The following is an 8,804-nucleotide window of genomic DNA, read 5'->3' as shown; positions in this document are numbered from 1 at the left end:
ATTGAGGAGGGGGGTGGGGGAAGAAACTTGATTTCTTTAATAACCTCAATTAAAAGAGCAAGACACACATATATTTTTAAAAGGGAGCTTTTTGAATTGGATAGCCCGAAAGGTGAAGAGGTTTAATAGGATACTTGAAAGCTAATTACAGCGGGATTTAAGAAGCCTGGTGTTTGTTCCGATGACAATTTGAATGAAAATGCTTCAGATTAAACCGAGCCAGCAGCTCTTTGTAAACTTACAGCAATTAGAGCTGCGAGTGATTTACACTCGTTTCTTTAAGGTGTAAATTGCCACTTATTGCTCAGTAAGTCAACATTTGAGCTACTAAAGAATTATTTTTAACCGGCGCAAAAAGCGGGTCGAATAATGGAAAATATCCAGCTGAATTTAATTTGTGCCATTAAAACTCACCCAACCTCGGTCAAAATGTTTTAAAGCAACAGCGCGCATTACTCAAGTGTTTCCAAGCCTTTGCTGGAGTTTTGTTCTTAAACGAAAACGCAACCTCTCCTAGGCTTTTCTGCCTTCGTTTACGAAAACTCCTGTTGGCGGGGAGGGGGTGCCGAACCCGAGCGGCCCACACCTGCGTTTCTGACTCTTCGCCTCCTCGTCCTCCTTCTGGCTGCACCAGGCGAGACACCGTCCGAGCCTGGGAGTCCCCTCCCTCAGCGGGGAGCCTCCGGTGCGCTCCCGGGGCTGGACCCCGCGCCGCCCCACGGAGGCCGCATTCCCGCAGACAGAAAGAGAGTTTACGCAACGAAGCCCCGCGCTCGCCGGGTGTTCCCCGCCAGTGTCCCAGCAGGATCCAGTCTGTGGGACCCGGTGCGGGACCCTCTGACGCGCTCGAACAGGCTGCGGATGATTTTCAAACTTAAAACGCGAGACACCCACGGGTCCTGCCTCCAGAGTGACGTGAGAGCTTGTCAGTTTCCCCCTCTACTAGACTAGACGAAAGGTGTGACTTGAGTACCCTGGGGTTTGCTTTTTTTTTTTTTTTTGTATTTTAAGTAAAATGGCCCTCCTGGCCCGCCCTGGGATGCCCCAGAGCCGTCCAGTGGCCACGAACCCCTGTGTTCTGGCGAGGGCCCGGGCCCGCGCGCGCGGCTGGACGCAAGCAGCCAAGCCTCGGGTCCCACCCGGCGGCCGCCCGGACCTCCCGACTCGCTCTTCCCCACCGCTGAGATCGCCACGGCAAATAGAACAAAAGCACGACTCACATGTACCCGAGAACGCCTTAGGCTCGAGGCTTCATCTCCCAAATTACAGTCTCCATGCCTCAGGTTAAGTGAGTTTGTGGGGAGGGGAGGCAATGATTACTGACTAACGCTACTACGTAATAAAAAAAAAAAAAAAAGCCAGCTCTGGAGTCGAGGCCGTTACAGGTAATTTCTGAACCTCGTTTAGGAGCCCCAACAGCTCGCGTTGTAAGGAAACTGCAATTCAGCTGGTCTGGCCAGACGTCGGCTCGCTCACCTTCTCAGGGGGAACTGCCAGCTCCGGCACGTACTGTTCTTCTAGTTTACAAACAAACATCTGATCGCTTTTCCAATACATGGCACTGCTAGGGCTGCTTATCACAGACCCACTCCAGAGGGTCAGCGGCCGTCCATGCCTGCCGATCTGCCCCCTCTCCCCCGCCGAAACGCGCTAATGAAAGCCGACTCCGAGAAGAGTAAGAAAGCTACAAGCAAGTCTTCGTCCAAAGAGGCCGCTGTGGCCGTTACCACTCACTGACGGACTGTTCCTAAGATTCCTATCCCAACTTCACTAAGCTCTGTCCCTCCAGGAAAGGAAAAAAAAAAAAAAAAAAAAGTTTTGTTTTCCAGAGGGTGGAACCTTACATAAAGGGAGGGAAGGGGGTGTGTGTGTATGGGGGGAGTCTTTTCCTGAAGGAATAGCCTCACCTCCTTAAGGAAAACCCGCCTTCTGTACATGTTAAGATCTTTATCAGGGCAAGCCAACTTACTCCAGATTTAGTATTAAAGAAAAAAAAAAAAACATTGGGAATGGCCTGTTAACTTTTGACTTTAAAAAAAAATCTGCTCTCTGCATTTGCCGTGGCTTTTTAATTCTCGCTCCCCAACCAAAACCTAAACAAAGATTCAGGTTACATCTCTTTCTGCAGCAAGCAGAAGGGGAAGCGGAGGTCTGAGTGACTTAAACTTTTTAGTCATTCTTCTGAAACATGCAGCTAGCTCTCTTGTGTAGCCGGGGAACTCGACCGCTCCCTGGCAGCCTGGGGGCTGACTTATCCAGCGGTTGGCGCTCCCTTTGCGAAAAGTTTTCTCATTAAGATAAAGAAGGAACATCTGAGCAGCACAAAAGCTTATGATTTGCGACTTGATTTGAAATCAAGGCTACAAGAAAGACAAAAGTATGTTGCTAATAGTATTGCTCTTTCATCTCGTCCTAGACAAAATTTAAGCTCTAGAAGGGACCAGCTCCTGGCTCAAATTTTGGCTGAGCGTTTGCGAATGGGGGCGGTGTTCTCAGAATACCGTAATTTTGATTAGGATTGGAGGTTATGTTTGCTTAAATAGCTTCTTTATGGTATAAATTTTACTTCACTATGTAGTATATAAAGGGGAATTTGGTAAGAGACTATTTAACAGTGATTTTTATATCCGATTTTCCCTTTATAAGAAACAAAACAAAGTGAAACATAAGTAATATAAGAATAACTGGGAGTCTCTGTTTCCTAAAGGGCTTTAGTAAAATCCTGTGGTGTTGCTTCAATTAGATGGACACACACACACAGAGATATATATATATATACATACATATATATAGTAATATTATAGATTCTTATCTCCTTGCTTCATTTGTCTAAAAGAGTAAGATGGAAGGGCTCTTGCCTAGACAGATCGACAGCAGGTTACAAGAGGGCAGTAGGCAGAGATAGGTAGCCTCTCCTGTAATGCAGTGAGTCTGTATAACAGTCTGGGACAAAACAACCACTGAAAATTTAGTTTTCCCTTAAGTACATTTTTCTCCCATAAACACGAGGGTCCCTAGAGCATTTTCCTATTGCCATTGTTTTCCTTTTCGTGCAGCTGCGCACACGTTAATATTAGCCATCCCCCTTCCGGTCCTTTTTGGGAGATCTCACTTAAATTTATGAAGGAGAGGGGGGATACAGGACACAGTGATCTGTGCCCTCTTACAGAATTGAAGGCTTGGGGTGCACTGCCTTCTTCTCAAAAAGCTAATCTGTGCGTGGAGAACAGAAAGTCTTGTGTTTTTCATCAAGTGCAAAAATTAGTATTCGGGGGGAAATCCACATAATGCGTTTTCCATGAAATAGCATCATCTCGAGATGGCTCTTCCGAATGGAAAGAGAGCTGTCGGAACATTGGCTCTATCAGGCCTTGCATAGAGAGGATTGAAAAATTTAAAGATCCAGTTCAGAGATTTAGTTACAGTTTCGATTTATTAGGGTCTGCAAAGTGAATCTGGGGTACTGTTTGGCTACTATCCGGGGGAATTAATCGCGCGGGTCATTTGGAGATCCCGAGAGCGCTTTTGAGCTGTTTGGGGAAGTAGGGCGGGGGCGCGGGCGTTTATGCGGTCTTTCCACCCACCCTTGCCTAATCAGTCGGCTCGGCTCTCAATCAAGTTTTCAAAATACTAATCTTGATCTAAGAGCCCCTATCTCTGCACCAGTGGAGGAAATGATTCACTTTTAGAAGCTTCTGGGCATGGGGAAGAGGAATGGCCCTTAGACATAAGAAGACCTACAAGAGTGGTCTGGCGTTCGCTTATCTGCTGACGCACTGCCGGACGCGGACTTTTCCCGCGACGGGATTGTGCGCCCACAGCCTCTCTCTGTAGGCCTCCCGGCGGTGAGTCTATTTCAAACGTGTGCTCGGCTCTGTAAGCCTTTGGCTGGGATCGCGTGCGGAGGTGGGAGGAGGGGGTGTGCAGGTACTTGCCGGGAATACCCGGGCTGGGCGTCCCATTGGTGCTGGGCCCAAGCACCTCCTGACCTTTCGTCAGGAGTGAGGACACCGAGGGGTCGCTCCTGAACGTGGCGCGGCTTCTTGGCGCTCGCGTCACACTTCTCAGCCACGCTCCTCCTCCGTTGGGGCAAAGGGAAAGTTCGCCCGCTGCTTTGCAAAGTTAAGTTCCTGTGCTAAAAATCAGGGCTATTTTTGTATTTGTAAGAAGGGCTTTTAGCCCAAACTCCAATGGAACCAATTTTGGTCGAAGGAAGACGCACCAAAAAACAGCATCTTGTGTTTCTGCAGGTGGGAGAGGAATCGCCTGCGTTGGGGCGACTCCTACCTACTAACTTGAAATTCCTAGATGGCCTTAAATGAAAATCCTTAAATGAAAATCAGAGACCGCAATCCCACCCAGAGGACGAACCAAAACCGGCGGATTGCAGGGCTTTTTGCAAGGCCCGTGGTAAAAACCCCAGAGAGGCTTGGGAGGACGCCCTGGCGAGCCGGGAGGCGCAGGGTGTGTCTTCCTAAAGCCGGAGGGGGGTCAGGGAAGGGGTCTGGGTCCCCTGGAGCCAGGCCTTGATTGGAGGTCCGGGAATGGAGAGCGGGAACACAAACCCGCTCTGACCCCCACAGTTTCCACTCACCGCGAAGAGCTGCCTAATTGGGCTGCGAGCAGCTGCGAAATTTGTAATCGCCTAATAAGCCTTCCACCTCGGTAATTCTTATCAAAAGGCATAAAACTGATATTTTCACACTCGGCTTCCTCCACAGGAGCCGTTTATAAACATCCTTCATCAGTAGGATGAAATTAAGCCTGCATTGACAAAGGTCTCTGGAACTCGATATTTAAAAGCAATAGATCCGAATTAGCAAATTATTACTTTAAGTAGAGAAAGTCTCCACCAACTTGACTCTTGAACCTTTTCCCTCTGAGCTCCTCGCGGTGAGTAACCACACGTTTGAGGGATCTTAACCTGGAGTTTCCGCCGTGCTCGAGCAACCTCCGGCCATCTGGCTTCCTGAATCCGCGGCGCGCCCAGGCTCCCAGCCCTCTCACCGGCTTCCGAGGACCCGCTCGGGTCAGACCTGCGGAGACCTGGGCGACCCACACAGCTGGGGCCGGGGCGAAAGCGCGGTGCAACCCCACCCGTCTGGGACTCCTGGGCCCGCAGGCTCAGGGCCAGCGCAAGCCGTCGCACCCCACGTCTTGGCCGGCGACCCTCGGGGGCGGCCCCCAGGCTTCCCGCGCCTGGGGAAGGCCAGAGCGCTGTGGGACGGTGAGGCAGGGGAGACCTCCACGCCCGCAAGAAGGCATAGCTATGGCTGATTCTTGTGGCGACCTCTTTACCCACGGAGGTAAAAATTCAGCCTAGAGAGCTCCGAAACTGCGAAGGTCACAGTTGGTTCAGGTTAGGAGTGTGTCCTTGGGTTTTTCCCACCCCGTCTCACCATTATTAATATACTAATTTGGAAAGAGACCGAAGGAGAGAGCTTCCAGAGGCTTTCTCCCAGACTTGCGCGGCTCAGAACCGCGTCACCCCTCGGAGATCGCGCAGCGCGCTCACCTTGGGACTTACCGGTCCCAGGCTCCTTCTCAGACCTTGTCACCCAGTTTCTGAGGGGGAGAGGGGCGTGTTTATTCACGCCAGTGGAGGACGCCCACACGCGGCGAGGGCCTCGGTCTGGGACCCCTAGGTCCCTGCCCCACGGTGGGCCGAGCCGAGGCTCCCGGGCTTCCGGGCGCGGGTAGCGTGCTCGGCGCGGGACCGCCGGGAACGCACTGGCGCGCAGACCCCTCCTGGGCTTTGCGGCCCGGCCGGGCGTCCGTTTCGCTAACTGCAGTCGCCCGCTGGGGCCAGTGGTCTCCTGCGTTTCTAGAGACCCAACAACTGAAAACCAAGTTCTGCGCCCGAGAGGGTAGTACGCGTGGATTCGATGTTTCTTTTCAGCCGGTGCGCACGTACCCGCAGAGCGAGAGTAAACTCGCCAGTCCTCTGCGGAAGAAGGGTGGGGGTGGGGGCGGAGGTGGGGGAAGCGTTCCTCGCCTGATAGGACCCGTGATCCCAGTGATAGGGTTAGGAGCCCTGTGGAGCCTGAAATTTGTCAAGACGCAGTCTGGGACGCTTCAGAGTAAATGCTCCTGCGCAAAGCGCGAAAGTCCACTACTCACTATTTACCCATTGTGATATTTTCAAGCCCACAATCTCGCCTTAAGCACACTTGTGGTTTAGAGCAGCTTTTATATGCATCTTAATGTTCAGAATAAGTATCGTGGCAGGACTAGGGGAAATCTGATTCTAACCTGTTTCTACAGACCTCTGTCCACACAACTCTCTAAGAACCAAACTAGGAGGTGGAGAAGGGCAAAAACAAACAAACAAACAAAAAAAACACTGAACAAAAACAAAAAAACCCCGCAACAACCCAAAGCCCAACAGTTCTTTAAACTCCCCCTATTTTCCCGCCCTGTGTTTTTCTACACGCCCTACTAGGCTCACAGGGCGGATCTAGCCTGGAGCTCACTAATCTAGAAAGGACGGAAAGCCTAGCCCCTCAGGCTTCTCTTCCTCCACAAGGATCTCTGAGAGTCGCGCTAAAACCTGGCCAGGAAGCAAGGAAGGCAAAGTTTGAGGGCAAAAACATGCACGCCTGGAAATGTTTCTCGGGCTGAGTGGGGGCGTATGAACCTCCTATTCACAGGATTCGATCCGGTTTTGATAACGGAACGCACAGCTCCTGACGTTAGCCAGTGTGAATGTGCCCCACGCAAGCCCTGCTGTCCCGCCCACAATCTCGGCGACATCTTCCCCACAACACTGCCACACCCCGTCGCTGCTTTCCGATGTTTCCTGTAAAATGATGCTAAAAAAAAAAAAAAAAAACCTGCGGAATAATCTTGAACACAATTTTTTAAAAAGTTAAATAACCTTTTATATGGATTTCTGCTTCTGGAGACTGGGTCTTATAACCGTGGCAGTGGTTTTTTTTTTTTTTTTCTTTCCTTCCTCTCCTCCCCCTCTCCCTTCCTCCTTTCCTACTTCCCTACTTGCCTGATTGCTTGCACGCATTTATGGGAGCTCAAGGTTTAAGAAGCTAGGCAATCTCTAAGAGTTAGGCATCTCTAAGAGTATGAGATTTGAAATTAGTCGAACCTGTAATGGATTTCAGAGCAACTTAATAACTTAACACCTCCGTTTTCTCATCCGGAAAATGGAGATGACAGCACTAATGAGGTTGAAATGTGTTCACCAAACGCGCAGTACATTCTCAATCTTCCTAGGTTCCTCCTGTGTCCTGCTTCGCAACCCTAAGAGAGCTCTGGATACAGAGGCGTCACCAAAGGCCCCATTACCCAGCTGAAGAGGACGGAGGCCAATGCTCCTCAGCACCCACCTGGCTTCCAGGTGTCTATTCCTAGGAGTTCAGCAGATCGGTTGCCGATACCAAACAAGCCTCTCAGAGCTTCAGTGACTGGCAGCTGGGAACCACTCTACCATGGCATTTTGGCCCAAGAAGGCGCAATGAAAAACTTTTCCTCCTCTTTTTTCACTTTTTTATTTGGGGGTTAATCTGGCACACTCCTGTCAGTCTGTGCAAACTTCTGATTATTGTGAAAGTGGCAGTAATCATAGTTGTTGTTCATTACTTGTCAAACACCCCACGGGTGCTGAGTTACTGAACCCTACTTCAGTAACTTCCATTAAGGCCATTGTACCAGGCTGGGTTGAAATTCGAACCCAGAGGCCAGCCTCGAGTACTGCCTTTTAACAGACACCTTCAATTAATAGATTCATTCACCCAGCCCGAGAAGGTTCTTTACATAGTCCAACTGGCCTGGGTTGCAGCTAGGGCACAGTTGGTCAAGCAACCAGCTGTGGCTTCAGGCTGCCCCCAGATGCAGGGCACCTGGTATCCTGTGGGCAAGAGCGCCCCCTTCCTACCTCCGTTTTCACTGTGCCAAGGTTAAATTGCAGGGAAAGATTTGGAATGTCAAACCAGCCACAAAGTGGGGAAAGGAGTCGAGCCTTTACTGAGGTGGTAATAATTTCTCTCTTCTTCACAAATTATAGAACCCAATGACTAATCATCAGCAAGTGGATCAAAGCCTGGACTGAACAAGTGAACTCAGCTCTCTGTACCTCCTGTGTTGCAAAGACCGTGCTCCCTTCTGGACCTTTCCTTTGGCTTGGACCAAAGTTCCGGTGCATGGAGTCCAGCAGAGGCCATGGTGCCCCATTCTGGCTGTGTGCAGGTCATCTCCCGGCACCTTCTCTCTCCACTTCAGAGACTCTTCAGAAATAGTTTTCCGGACAAAACGGGTGAATAAAGTTGACCCCACCAGATCTTCCGGCAGGCTGCAAGCACCCTGAAAGCAGGAACCTTATGTTCCTGACTCTCTGATGCCAGTTTAGTGCCTGGCACCAGGCAATAAAGGATGGCTTTTTGAATGAAGGAAAGTATGTGCTGGCAGGTACAGCCTGTGTGATTTTAGTTCTAGCTTGCTACTTCTTTACATTTGCACCTTCTTGTCCAGAACTCAAATCTTTTAGTCCCTTAGAAGAGTGAGACAAGGAAGGGCATGGAGATTCTGACAGTTTAAATTAAGGGAATTCTTGGGCTTCCTTTTCTTTTCGGGCAAGGGACTTGCAACCTTCATTGGGTCTTCTGGCATAATGGTCCATTTCCACCCTTCTTGAGAGTCCTTCAGGCTTCAATATTTGCAATTTAATTGGAAACCTATTCTGGGTTTCTAAGAGGCCATCAGGGTCTGAGTCTCAGTTGTAGAGGGGGAGGCTGTTGGGAGTTGGAGTAGGAATGTGTTGGACATCAGAAATCTCCATAACACCCTGAGTA

This window comes from Hyaena hyaena, unplaced genomic scaffold (genome assembly GCF_003009895.1).
Source record: "Hyaena hyaena isolate Hyena2069 unplaced genomic scaffold, ASM300989v1 scaffold_826, whole genome shotgun sequence".
In the NCBI taxonomy this organism is placed as follows: domain Eukaryota; kingdom Metazoa; phylum Chordata; class Mammalia; order Carnivora; family Hyaenidae; genus Hyaena; species Hyaena hyaena.
Note: the sequence above shows the minus strand (reverse complement) of the source record.